Raw genomic sequence first — 14,967 nt, 5'->3', positions numbered from 1 at the left:
CTATATTCGCAACTTCGGCATTTCCAAGAAACCTTGAAAGGTGTTTAAGGTGATTGTCTACCACAGGTACATCAGAGGCTGCATGGCATTGAGCCTTGTGCCACTCTCAAGCCTCGACGATGCGTGGTTGGAGGTGGAAGCGGAATCCCCAGGCACGAACCACGAAGCTTATCAGAAGCTCACTCAATTCAAGGATTATTTCATAAAAACCTGGTTGGAAAACGATCCCGTTTTCCCACGGGGGCTCTGGAACCACTTCGGGTAACCTTTCCATCCTCTTCGATAGCTGCTGAATTGATCTTGAGACGCAGGATAATCCCGAGTTGTGAAGAAGGATGGTCTGAGTAGTGAGTCTGATTATCCCTTTCTGCCTTGATCATTAGGAACGTTGGTGCACGGACCACTAACCACCTCGAAGGATGGCATAATGGCCTCAATCAGAAGCTCAAAGCTGCTCATGTGAGCATTTATGAACTCATCACCCATCTCAAAAAAGAAGAAAATGATCTCAGGCTCCAGAGGTTGCTCCTGGATGCAGGGAATCCTCCTAGGCCTATGAGGAAGAAATATAAGACTCTAAATGATCGCTTAGCTCGGCTAATGCAGCAGCTGGATACGAATGAGATCACTCTGGGGGAATACATTTTCAGAGCAGCATACAATCTGCCAGAGGCATGCTCTACCTGAACAGAACCTTTATAAATCCTTCAAACAATAAATGCAAGAACTCCTCAAGATACAAATAACTATCCCGTCTGATTCATGAGTGCGCCGAGCCATCCCCCAATGACAAAACCGCTGAGACGATGATCAGCACATGTTTTCCGCCGGAATTCTTTCTCCGGAATGGCCTCGGAGCTATATTGGCTGCCTGTTTTGCGATGATATTTCAGCGGACTCTGGATGGAACATAGAAGCTTACTCGGCAGGCAACGAGCTGAGAAAAGAGGGGGGAAATTTTCGGCCCTACGGGTTTTCGGCCCCATTAGCGTTCGACTATCTGATTTTTCGGCCCGACAGGATTTCGGCCCTTCGCGTTTTCGGCCCTACGGGAGTCATCCCGCGGGTCCTGGGGGAGTTCCGGCGAAAACCGGTCACAGAATCGGGCAAGAAGGGAATCTCGTCGCCATCCGGGAAAGCAGGATTCTTCCGAGGAATTCCTAGCGCCCTGCGCGAAGATCTACCCCCGAGTGCAAGCTGGACGGAGTCTTCGTCCTTAATATATATGATCTCGGGCATTGAACAGGGATTCGACTCCTGTCATAGCGGCGGCTACAGCTGCAGAATCCGATATTCAATCATTCGAGCTCCGATACCAGCTCAGGACCTTTCACAAGAATTTCGGCTGATGCTCCCCCGTCTACCTTGAGAATGACAAGCGTAACATCATCGTGGTAATGCTCGTGGACGTAATCTCACCGCTCTCGCCTTGCCGCCTTGCGTCTTTTTACCTCCTCTATCGAGAGCAATTCTTACCGGCATTCTGAGAACGTGACATTTCTTCCAACAGTGCATATTCTCCGCGGGTCCCTTCACCGAACATTTCCCACAATCAGACTATCCAACCTCTTAACATGGAGGATAAAATTCAGGCTTAGACCGGATATTCCGCGGTTTCGAACGGGAAACCGGACAGACCGGACGCGGACGGAACAGGGCGTCTCCTGTCGAATCGAAGCTGGCACCGATCAATGGCGGAAAGCCGCGGGAGGGATACAATTGATTTGTTGCGAGCGCTGGAAGGCGAGAGTTCTCTAGCTCGAGTTTCGGGAGCATCGGAATTTCCGGTCACGGACGCTCTTTCAATAATTTTTCAATTCTCGGATTTTCGAGCCGACCATTTCCGATCCAACTCACTCAGTAGGGCTCGGCTATCGAGAAACCTCACGGCGGCCGAGCAGTGGAGAGATGTTCGCGGCTTCTGACGCTCTCCTTAATATCTAGGCGTGAATTTTCTTGATAAATCGAAGATATCTGCCTGGGTCTTCGTTTCGGCTCGATTTCAGCCCGAGGCATCACCTGAGCTGGACCTGACCATTCCGGCAGTGAGTCGGACGAGACTTCTTCCTCGTCAGGACTCATTCTCTCCAATACCCGACTCGCTCATCTATGTGCTACATTCCGAACTTCAGGCTTCGAATTCAATGATCATATCATAAAGTAACGTCGCCGCGATAACATCTGGCGTATCCTGGCGTATCGAAGGCTATGCATCTCATTATATATCTTGAGCTGCATGACCGGCATCCGAGCTAGGCAACGAGAGTTGATTGCCCATGACCCATGTAGAAATTCGCGTCTTCGCAACTTACCTCAGGCGCTTAGCTATATCTAATGTGACGGAGCAATGGATGTCTCCGATAAACTTCCCATTCTTTAATACTAGAGAGAAACTCAACCCTCGAGAGCGAGTCGCAGGGACTTGAGAAGTAAAGCGGAACTGATCGCTGCTTCAGGTGAGAAATTCTTTTGCAGTCTGAAACTTAATTCGCTGACTTCTTTCCTCGGATAATTATAGCCCCTGATCGAGGCGAGTTGAGTAACGAAGTTAGGCCACGCGGATTTGCATGAGATCGTGAAAATCGACCCATAAATCTGATGGATGCTATCGGACAAGGTCTATTTCAGCAGTGGGCCAAACCCGGATTGCTCTCTCTGGTCGCAACTTGTCTACCTGTTTCCTGCTGGCGAACTTGCGGGGTAAGTGCTTGTGTGTCTGAATTTCATTACCATCAGCAGAGTGCCAGAAAGGAACTCTCTAGATCCTTCCTCGATTGATACGTTGCTCGTTCATTCCAGAGGGGCGGGGCTGCATCTAATGCCTACGGAACCTACTTGAAAGCTAGGCAATACCAAAGTTTCATCGATGAGGGAATCAAAGACGGGGATTACACGAAGACCCTGGCGAAACTCTTCGGCTCAGACAAATACGAGGATACGTATTACTTCTACAAGCAGAGATGGATGAACGGCGAGGGAAATCATTCTGGCAACTCGAGTCCTCGCCCCGGCGGACATTCATGTGATTCGGATCCTCGCATCAAGAAAGGTATCAAATCGGTTCCTGAATTGGACGAATCGATGCTACAGAAGATGATTAGAGGGAAATCGAAGAAAGAGATCGATACGATCGGTAAGAAAATAGACGGCGCGATCAAGGAGCAGGGCGGCGATTTGAACGTCGTCAAGATCGACGTCGAGAGTAAGAAAAAGAAAGCGAGGTCGGGTCCGAGGAAAGTCAAGACCAAATCCGGTTCTAATGGCCAACAGCATCTCAATTCGAAAGACTCTGGAAACTCGCCAGGTGCTGGCGTCAAGGATATGTTCCTCAACAAAATCAAATCGAACGTAGCGAATGTCTTGATCGAGCGAGCCAAGTTCAGGATCTGAACCGTGACGTCAGCGAGTAGACCGAAAATATTTTCCTGGAGGAGAGGCAGCATTCCGACTTTCCCCCTCCCCCACCAGCTGTTCGCATTGTCTCCCCGAGTCCAAGATGTGCTGGACAGTTCCCCACGAGAGAAGAACTGATCGGAGTTTCTCAAATTGACTCATGTATATTCATGTTCCTCGTCGCTCAACGCCTGGGCGTCGATCATCCGAAGATGGTTGTGGTTCAGGGAGCTCTAGCCGGCCCGAAAAGCGGCCCGTATAATTCTTTTCTCCCTCACCACAATCTAGGTATTTATGCTCGGAGCGTCGGCCCGCATGGAGGCATGTGATCGATGGCATAATATTGCAATCAGAAATGTTCTCTCGTAGCCATGAGAAGGAGCAATTTTCTTTATTCGAGCGGGAGTTTGACCTCGTTCGAGCCGACGGTACAAAATCTGAGTGGCCCATGGGCATAACGGGGCTTGATGCCTTCTGAATTTTGGAGTCGCGGGAGGAAAACTAGAACTCACATGATAGTTTACCAAGGGCGTCCTCTCTCGCAGCTTGTCTGAAAATTTCCGACAGACTGGTGTCCAGATCGAATTCAATTATTGGAGGAGCTCCTTCCCGGCGGATGAATTTCAGAGGCAGACTCGGTACGCCGGGGCTTATTCCGCCGTCATACTCGGCCGGATATTTGTAATTCTTGTCCGATGAAATGATTTCGAAGTTCTGCAGAATTTTCGCGAAATAGATGTGGAGCGTCATCTTCGTGATCTCTTGACCGGGGCACTTCCGTCGACCGCGGGAGAACAAAGCCATATCTGGGTCATCCGCGAAGCAGCCGTTCTTGTCGACGAACCTCTCTGGGTCGAAAACATATGGCTCCGGGAAGTGCTTCGCGCTGAAGGTCTCGGAATGGAAGCACAATATGGTGCTCATGTTGGCTGGCACCTCGTATTCGCCGAGCTTCGTATCGGCCGAAGTGTGTCTCGCGATTCCGATCACCGGGAGGCTGATCCTGAGAGACTCGTTGCAGAATGCTTTTAGGTAGTGAAGATCATCCAAATGATCCGCCGAGAGCTCGTCTTTCCCGACAACTCTGAGCACTTCATCTGCCAACCTTTTTTGTAATTGAGGATGTATGGCGGCAAGCGTCAGCGCGTTCACCACGCAATGGACCATCGGCAATAGTTGAGCGATCATGTTGAAGAAAACGTTCATTCGGATGAATTCGTAAGTCTCATCGGGGGTTTTGGTTCGCATTATTGCTTCGACGTAGTTCGTTGGCTCCACCTGATCCATGTTCGTTGAATACACGACTCTCCTCCAGAACTCTCTGTAGACTCTGTTCATCGCCATCGATTTGAGCCAGAAGTTCGTATGACGCTCGACGAATTTCAACACGCTGATTGGAACCACAAGAGTGATTGCAGCAAACCAAACGGAAGCTCGATTGATGTCCAGTAGGGTGTCCAACATGGTTTTTACGCTGTTGCTCTCGAAAACTCGGCCCAGATTGAGATTGCAGGCCGTCTGACACAGCGAGAACATCATATCTCTCTCGTATTCCCAGACGCGGCCGCCTTCCCCTTCGCAGCGCTTGAGGAAGATGCTCACGCTCTCGGAGATTCTTGAGAACTTCTGAGCTTTTGGCAGGAAATAGAGGGCTTGCAGATTCATTTTCCTGTTACCCCGCCAGTTGAGCCATTCTCGCCCCCCGTCGAAAAACACAAACCCGCGTTTTCCGCTCACCACGAGCCCCGCATAATCCGTGAAGGCGAAAGATGATCGATTCAGACAGAATTCGTTCTTCTGGACTTCGGCGATGTAGGGTTCTTTCACAATGAGGCTCGGATACAGTACCCGAGCTATCATCAGGTTCGGCATTTTATCGAGGAAGAATCTGTAAGCTCGGCGGAATAAAGGTTTTGGTAGGATGAAGAAAGGTAAGAAGCCAATGAAGGGGAGTCCGTACCAGACTGGCGGTCCATTCGGTCTTGTGTATCTCAATTTGAAGTAAATGTAATCGAGAAGAACAAGAATGCCGAAGACGAGGAGGAGACCCATGGAGGGAACTGTCACTGAAAGGAGGGTAAACACTTATTGGAATCGAGTAGAGCATCCATTCTAGAGGGAGCTCGACTCATCAGGGTCCATCATGTCAGCGCCCCTACAGGGAGCGTCGGAGGATCCCGACGTGACGCCCGGCGTGAGATTCGTCATGAAATCAATGATTCTTCTATATGTATATCTACACTACGATCCTTTTCTTAACCAAAACCAGACTTCCCGCTATTCCTTTCATTCGCGATCACCATTTCGGTCTCGAGATACGGAAGTCGACCCTCTTCCTCAAGGATGCCAATGCGATACTGGCCTCGAGGAACCAAGGAGCGCTGAATGCTCACTTCGAGGAGACGCAGATATCTGCGGATCGATGGGCTCTGGGCATTCCTGGATACAAGATAGCCGAGGAGTTCATCCAAGGAGAAATAGGCTGGTCATCATTCGAGGCGAGAGAAGCTCAGAGCAGGATCCGATGTTTCACTAGGATAAGTTCAATGGAGGCACATAGATGGCCGAGAGCGATCCTGTCAATGATGGCACTGACCGACACATACACCGAGGCAGTCAAACGTTTGAAGATCCTACGTAGAAAATACCTTGATGGGGAAATACCCGTGGTATACACTAACGAAGGACGTACACTTCTAAGTAAATTTTACAAGGAAGTGAAACTAAAAGTCCGGGGAACAAGGTATGGAGAGGAGGGATGTCCCGGAAACCAAGCCCTCAGATATACAATATGTATAAAGGGAGACGAGGACTGACCGCGGTCGGCACGTATATCAATAGAAGAGGTAGTACCCTACTCGCACTAGCGAAAGTAGGGATGCTACCGACTCGAAAATACCGCAGTAAATTCCAGAACATCCACCCATACTGCTGTTGGTGTGGGATGGAGGAGGAGACTATCTAGCACGTGCTATCAGAATGCACCCCACATCACTTCAATGAAGAGGAACTCCGTAAGAAACTGGGACTCCAAGAGCTCCTGGACCGTGGAGTGCTGCGAAATACTAAAGAACTACTAGAGCGATGGGAGAAGGAGACCCGGCCGATCTGCTGAAAAATCGCCTCTGAGGTGAAAGGGTTATGATCCTGTGATATGGTATCGCAGGAACATATGGATCAATAAAACCATGAACCATGACGGCACCCTCCACACCTCCCTTTCCGCAACCTCTGTCACAATCCTCCATCGTTCCCATGTGAGCCCAAAATGAGGAGCGCGGCCGCGTTCCACAGGTCCGGTAAATCATTGTTCAATTCCTCGACATTCCTGCATTTCGCGTAATCCCGCGCATCTGCTCTCAAGAACGCTGTCGTCCCTCTCCCCTCAAAAGCGCCCTCGTAAGTTTGTCCATTCGTGAGAAGTCCAAACGTCGAGAACTCGCGAACGGACAGACGGACACAGCGCTTTTATCATTTAGGGGTATAGAATTTTTCGCATGAATCACCGAATCATCATTGACCTTAAGCAAATCAACCCCCTCATCGAATAGGGATGTCTTGTCCGAAACACGTTTCGTCATCCGACTGTGCGATTCAAGGAGGGACTGACTTGTACGTTTCTCGAATAATCCACGGCTGAGGCGATGGGGAGTCTGTTTCCCCCGGAAATAGTCCGATGAAATTTTCGTGTGCAGGGTAGGGCGGCTGAGAGAGCTTCGTTTCGGATATTCGCGTTCCTGAATTTCATCTCCAGTGTACGGAGCCTTGTTTCGGCAGGAAAAGCGCTCGTTAACTCGTTTTGATCATTCTCTGCGACCCCGGCGAAGCAATGACCAATGCGCGTGGCCGTAATTGTCTCATCGGGATCGTCAGCCAATCCAAATTCAGGCGCACTCGTCATTCCGTCCTCGGGTCGCGTCGTTCACCTCTCTGTGCTGGCTCATTATAAAGTGAAAACTTTGGAAACCGCTATAGCGACCCTCTTCCCATTTGCTCTAAAAATACCTCATTATTATTTAAGGCAATCGGACGCTCCCGTATTTTGCTCGAGCGTAGCCACCGCCGGAAAATCACGCTCACTCAACGATGAGTCCTGGGGGCTTATCAAGGGCCCCGCGTGGACGAATCTAGAACTCCCTTTGGAGCGAATCATGGGAGCAATCGGTCTAAGACTTCGATGAAACTTTTGGGCTCATTCAGGATGGAATCCATGGGAATCGATTTGCTCCGAAGGTGGCCTGGACCCTCGCCGATGACGGCACGCGGTGTCTATTGAATAAAAGGAAAGGAGATGTCGACCCACGACGTGACACTCGACAGCGAGAGCAGGCGTATCTATCCATACCTCCATTGGAAATTGGAGTCCGAACGAATGAAATTCCCGTTCACTTCCTGGAGGTGCACAGAAGATGGCGGGAATCGCGTTCAATAGCGTAGCAAGGAGCGAGATGTACGAGAAGACGCAGTAGTGGACGGCAGAATCTTTTCGGCTGACGCATGTGCCTTATTCTCGAGAGAAATCAACAGTTCCCTCCCACGGAAGCGAGCTATGTGCTCGAGCCCTGGCTCGCTGCGTGTCCGCCTCAAAGGTACAAGAGACTTCAGGTTGTGGCAGAAATGGGGAGTCGAACAAAGACACTCGAGAGCATAAGCGAGACCTCTTCAGTCATGGAGTGCACACTGTGAAGGGGGCTCCAAGAGTTTCAAATGCTGGTTTTGTCATCCTATAGAATCAATAGACAATCGAGACGCACGTCCCCGAACCTGAGCAATACTTCTTTTCCAATCTGATAGATCCGAATACTAGGATATTCGCTATGGATAAAGTTCAGTTGTTCAACCCACTGATATTCGTCGGTGGGCTAGGAAAGCCATCGAGATGAACATCCAGTCGGAATGGACAGGAAGGACAGGTCCCTCGGATTTCGGCTACCGGAATAGCCGCACTTACCAATGGTACGGAGAGAAACCGAAACCGAATAGGTGGAGCCGGAACACTTATTCTGTGGCCGGGAAGAAGAATGATTTTGAATGACCAACTTGGAAACAAAATCGCAGGCGGGGGGGAGAGCGAACTGCGCTCTGACCAAGAAAGGGCGCGTCTCGCGCATTTCCTGTCGTGATTGCATTCAGGTGCGTTGGAGAGCATGAGTAGGCTAAGGATTTCCTCTCCAGCTTGAAAGACGGTGCGCTGAGGAAGCGAACAAGAGCGCCCAACCGACGATGACCAGAGGTCTCCTGAACGTCAGTGGTTCCCAAGCTTTTTTTCGTGCGCGAGCCTTACTTCACCTCAAATACCCGCGGGACCCCCCGGAGACTTGATACACGACTTGGATGGACTAGCTGTCGGAGAACACCTTCAATAATTCTGAAGCGTTGTGATTTTTATTAGCTGCTGCGTGATACGTACACCTCTTGAACTTATTCTACTTAAGAAAGACTCCCTGCGATGCGACCGATTAATCTGACATCCAGACGGAATCTCAGCGAAGTGTGGAGTCTCACCTGACAATTGCAGTCTCATGTCTGCTTCGGCATCCGAACGGTTCCGACACTTGTTCTAGGTCGCAATGTAGATAGAAAACCCCCTAGTGCTCACGAAGGGTACGGTTGAGCTGAGCGCGACCTCCGTCAAAAGCGGGAACTTTCCGGCTATGACAGCCCAGGAATTCACCACAGCAGCTGTTTGAAATAGCCATCTGAGATTCTCGCTGCTCAGGAGTCTGATCAACTGCTCATTTAGCGCCGGAGAAAATCCGCGATCTACGCCGGCCGATCAGGGGTCTTTCGAACACTTGTGGGCGACTCTGTTTCCCATGGATCCGGTCGGGAACTAAATTTCCAGGTCTTCGCGTAGCTTCATCAGATGGGCGTCGATATCCTGCTAGACGCTGCAGCTCCTCGCTGGTTCCGCAGAGGTAATCCTAGAGGGTTGGTGGGAAATCTATGCGACCCTCCTATTCAAAGTGGCCTGAAGTTCCAGTTTTCTCTTCATCGCAACGATTCTCTCGGTCGCCACGGAGATATCGACTAACCTTCCTCGCAGCGAGAGGTTGAGCTCAATAAGTCTAATCAAAACACTTCTGCAAGATAGGCCAGTTGCGTCAGCCATTCGGAGTCACGCCAACGCTCGCACAAATCGAGTGAATGATCCCGACTGAAGTCGAGAATTCCATTTCGCAGCTCGAACGGTCGATTCGAGACCCGGCGTCGCGAGAACCACTGAACTTAGGTGTGTAGAAACAGCGTCAGATGCACTTTCTTTGTTTCCTCGCGGATGCTTTCGAAGAGTCGCGACTGAAGAGGATGTGCCTTGATGTGGTTGAAGATTCCTTCAGCTGCTTTTAGCACCGTCACCAGGAATAGAGGATGTCGTCTCATCGCCAGCACTCCCCCGATGAATTATGCCATGTGTAGCGGTTGTGCTCGACGAAACTTTTCGAACTTCACCAACGAATCCTTGGTTGCTGATAACGATGGCGGCTGCTCCGTCGTACATTGATGCATTTGTCCCACGATAGACCATTTTCCGTGAGATAATCATCAATCAGCTTGGAAATTTTACCCTTGGAGGCATTGCTCACCGAGGGCTTGCAGATTGAGAGCACTTCGTAGCGTACGAGAACCAGTAGAATCGGCGAACCGCTGTCATCTGTCGATTCGTCTAGCTGCAGGGCCCAGAAGGGACTGAGCTCGATTTCCTTGCAAACTTTTCCCTCCAGCCACAAGCTTACGTCGCTGATCCGGCGATTAGGCGTGTTATCGGAGAGGGGAAGGCTCCAAAGCTTGCTTATTTGTCTCGGATTGAGGAGACCCCAGGCAGTTTTAATTATGCAAGGCTTCCCCGAACTCTCGCTAATAGTATCTGCTCCTCCAGCCCAACCGATCTGATGAGGAAGCCGCCGGGACATCTCGGGACTCGGAATTACATAATTCGAAGGAGACTCCTGGACAGCTGACCTCGTGCGATCGTGGGAGCTGCAGCGCGCAGCACGTCAATTGACGGATTGGCGAGCGCTCGGAGCATCTGTCACCGCTCGGTCCAACGTGCTTGGCCGAAACGGCGAGACGCTGCTCGTGTGAGAAGTGGCCTTGGTTCGATCGCTGCTGCCAGCCAATATGCAGAGTCTTTCTCCTCTCCAGGAGATTCTGCTGCGGGATCCGTTCGCGGAGACAATACCAAGTCGGGGATATTCGTTAGCCTAAAGTTTGGCCGTGTCGCGTCGCCCAGCCCGCAGTACATTGTTTTAGCACGCAAAGCTCCAATCGCGTCCCATGGTATAGGATACGCGGGAAGAGATCATATATGTAGATCATTTTGAGCACGGAAAGAGCTGGAAAGCTCCTTGTCAGGGCCGCAGAAAGCGCCTGGCGGAACCCCGCGGTCAGGTCGACGCAAAAGCCTAGGGCTCCGTGGTAAGATCCGCGCAGAACGCCGAAAACAGCCCGGGTGTTCTGCGAAAGCCAGTTTGGGAACCACTGTTCTAAGGGTTCAACGAAGCCGGCCTCGATCTCGAAGGAAAACGTCGGAGTATCGCGACGCAAACAATGGTTGCCCACTACAGTGCTTCCCGACCGGAGTTCTCCCGGGCCCCATGTTGGAAATCGAGCGCTCTGCAAAACCCACTGAGCTTCTCTTCGAGAGCTACGGTCTCTGAATCCCGGAGAGTTTGTCCAGACACGAATTCATCTTGATCGCATGACGGTCCTCCGCCTCAAATCTTCTCGAAAAATCCCTGGATGACCGACCGGGAGTGCTCCGTCCGAATCAGTGGTCTCACGTGAGATGACACTCCGAACGATCCAATGATCTCATGGACTAAGTCAAGAGAGTCAAGAATCGACTTAAAATTCGAGTTGACAGCGCCGCTGAGTCCCCCCGGTCTACAGTAGGCAAGCTCCTTCTCTATGGCTCAGAATAACCGCTCGCGAGTCGGAGGTTGGCGTATCCCCGCCGTCCGACGCTCTCACGGTTTTCCCCCGAGAGAATTCTCTCAGCTGAGTAGCAATAAGAGGTGTTTTTTTCGGGCGGCGCCCGTGACTTAGTCACTGTATCTTTTCGAGGCTCAGGAATTCCGAGTTCTCAAAAGACTTCCGTTGCGTTTGTTCATTCCGCTCCATCCGACAGAGAAGTTGAGGACTAGGATCGAAGTCCCGGATAACCGATGGAGCCCTAATCACGGCGAACAAGCCTTTATTCGCAGCATCTATATACCAGGCGGAAAATCTGCCGAAGATCTCCGGGCGCGACCCTTGCTTTCTCCGGGAACTGCCTGAGGCTGACCTGATAGTTTAAGCTTCAGGCATTGCGAATACCATGGCTGCTCTCGGCGTCCGAAGAATGAAATTGAGGGACAGGCCAACGAAGAGCTCCCGATACCAATCCGACGATGTATCATTATCGCAGCAACATATGGCTAAGAGATAATAGCTGACGAGCAAGAATAAATGTTTCGTTCGTTAATATTGAGAGCACTCTCATTCAGGCGTCCTCCCGTGCGTCATTCAGCAGAGTTTTATTTGTGGTTCTTGATGCTCACCGTCGCTAACAGCCAATCAAGCGGAAACACATGTCGACTCGCTGCGGCACGGGTTGCAAGTTCCGATTTTTTCACACACTCAACGTTTCCTGTTGGCTAGCCGAGACGATGATCCCATACGGAGCCGAAAACACATCGCGTATCGGATAATTCCCCGTGTCTGTCTCGAACTACGTTCATCACACAACCCTCATCCCTCGAAGCTCCGATCTGCCAGGAAGATATGCGGCCCTCGGTTCCTCTTTGAGGGTCACTGGCTGTCCGGAAAACATCTCGTCCGATTGTGAGTGAAAACTTACTGCCGCTTCAACAAGTTTCGGTTCCAGGCGATGCTGACAGGAGGCGCAAAGCTGCTCATTCCGAAGTTCCGTGAGCCCGGTGCCGTCCAACGTATAGGGTCTGAGGCGCGCCGGCGTGCCTCATGGCCCTGGGGGAATATTGATTCTATGGATAACCTCGATCCTCGAATTCAGAAGGATATTCAGTGGTGAAGTTTTGAGAATAGAGGATATTTATTTAGGGCATCATATTCAACTCGAAGTTTGATATTCAGATCTGGATTTTTCGGTCCTCAATGACCTGCAGTGTAACATGAAACACACAACCATTCGTCGCACGCTCTGCATATCGTATTAACCCTCTTAACCAAGCTTTGAGCAGCAGATCTACCGTGGACAGCCGACATCTTCGCGTAACAATCTTGACATCTCCCTGTTCCTCCTATGCGTACCATCGCTCTAAATCAAATGGTGATCCTCTTCTAGACTCAGCAGGTTTCCCGACGGAGAAGGGTCTCGAGCCCCAAGGAGGTTTAGAACAATCGCTTCTCGAAAGTGTTTCACAGTTATATATTTCGCCGAGAGCTTTGAGAAGATCATTCTCGAATTGACAAGAGCCGTATTGAGAAGGACCTCGAGGACGACCTCATGGTACCATCTTATAGTCTTCCGTAGCGGCGATTGGTAGCTGGCCATCTGATCCGATTATCAACCCCTTGTTTTGTCTTGTTGCACTCGAGTATAGCCACAGGTTTGGTTCTTGCGAAGCCATCTTTACCGATTCTATTCGAGCCCTCCATTCGGAGACCATGTTTTGTCGTCAGGAAAAGAACATCGCGTTTGTCTCGCCACTTAGCTACCACAATCCCGTCACTCGACATCTTCCCCAGGATTTCATTGCGAGACAGACGTGTGTCGACCACGCTTCGAGGTAGATGCTTTCTATTACTCCGCATTGTCCCAACTAAATTTGTATATCGTCGCAGTGAGTCCCTCGCAAGCGTCACAGAAGTGAAGGAATTATCAGTTGCCAAAGTCCGCCCCGAATCGAGATAAGGTTCCCCGAGTTCTTGGACAACGCTGGATGGACGACTTTTCGAGACGCCATCGGCTTGGCCGATGTAGACTTTCATACGGAAAGTGTATCCCTCTGGATTGCACAGCTTGAACATTTTGATGCCATATTTGTGTCTTTTACACGGCATGTATTGCCGGAACGAGAGGCGACCTCTGAATGGTATCATGGTTGCGTCAGCCGTCACATTTCTCCCGGCTCAAAGGCTTCACAGAATTTGTCCTGCAGTCTGGTCAAGATATCGATGAATTTGCTGGATCTGTCGGCGCCGTCCCGTTCCTCATCGTTGGAGAAGAGCACGAAGCGCAGGAGCAGCTAGAATCGATTCCGGCTCATCGCCGAGGCAACGGGTCCATTCTCATACGAGCAGTCCGTGCGCCAACAGTCAGCAATAGTTGGATAAGCTGCGAGACCAATATACATCACAAGGCCGAAAAACCTCCGCATCTCGTTCGGCTCGGTGTCTTTCCATTTCTTCGCTCTGCTTTCAACAGCTTATTCCTCCAGCGCGCACAAACGCCCTGGCGTTTCGATTCGTCTCGCATACTATGAGCTCAAGAAGATATCGATCGAAGAAAACTTGAAATACTTGCGCAGGTTGCAAGAGAGCGAGGTCAGCCGGATAGGATTCGTGAGTTCGAACAATCTGACGCCTATGAAGGCCGTTCGATTCAGCGACTCTTCATGAACGTCGCCCCAAAGAAAGACCAGGCTCTCATCGGGAGGCGCGTCATTGGTCAAGCATCGAACCGAAGCTTCAGAGCAAGATGCCGAAACCGTCTCGGCCTGGGAGAATTCCGCGTCCGAATCAGAATGTAGATAGCCTTCACTTTCGGTGGAAGAATCGTAAGGATCCTGAACTCCCTCACTTGTAGTCTTGCGCATCGACGAGGATCAAGCAGGACGGCGTAGATCCTTGCCGGAGCTGACTCCCTCTATGATCCGAAGAAGAAGGTGGTTGAATAACGAAGTGACGAACTGACTGACAAATTTTTTCTTGACCTGTTGTTGCGCACGTGCGATGTTTGAATTTGAATTCAGAGAAACATATTTACGAGTAATTGCCTGCGCGACCTTTGGAGCCACGCGCGAACCATTGCGGCCGCCATTCGAGTGCAGCTTGAAAAAGCCGCCAATCATTCAAAATCGGAGCTGTGGCGATATTTAGACCGGCCGCGGCGGAAGATAATGAGTCATACACTGAGACGCACCAGCGTTCCTCAAGCATTGGCAGAGCTGAGGACCGCCGGCGGACCTCATGGCACGGAACGTGTTAAGAGACGTTTTCTTCTGATCCGGTGCAATGACTAGATGCTGATCTTCGTTCCAAAGCAAGGTTTGTTGACTGGCTTGGAGCATTTCGGCATCGATTTCAGTGTCGGCAGCATCGAGTTCTCCGTCTTCATAATCTGCATGTCTTGAGGTTTTCTAGTCCAATCGACTTTGATGTCATACCTTTTGTACAGGGGCGTGGTTTGTAGGAAATCTGACCTGGCTCTGAGGTCTGCTCTCCTGACTTGTCCAGAGTATGCTGTGCTTTCATGTATGTTTCTTCAGAGATACGTTCAGAGCATAATCATCCGCCAAACTCCGTGGCGAATTCGATACCATGTCTTGGACATCGACTGGTATATTGATTACCAGCGTTCTGGGCCGCGGCCTACGGCCGCGACCGTCTCTC

The sequence above is a fragment of the Galendromus occidentalis genome, unplaced genomic scaffold, assembly GCF_000255335.2.
Source record: "Galendromus occidentalis unplaced genomic scaffold, Mocc_1.1 scf7180000077528, whole genome shotgun sequence".
Lineage (NCBI taxonomy): Eukaryota > Metazoa > Arthropoda > Arachnida > Mesostigmata > Phytoseiidae > Galendromus > Galendromus occidentalis.
This window is presented reverse-complemented; position numbering follows the sequence as displayed.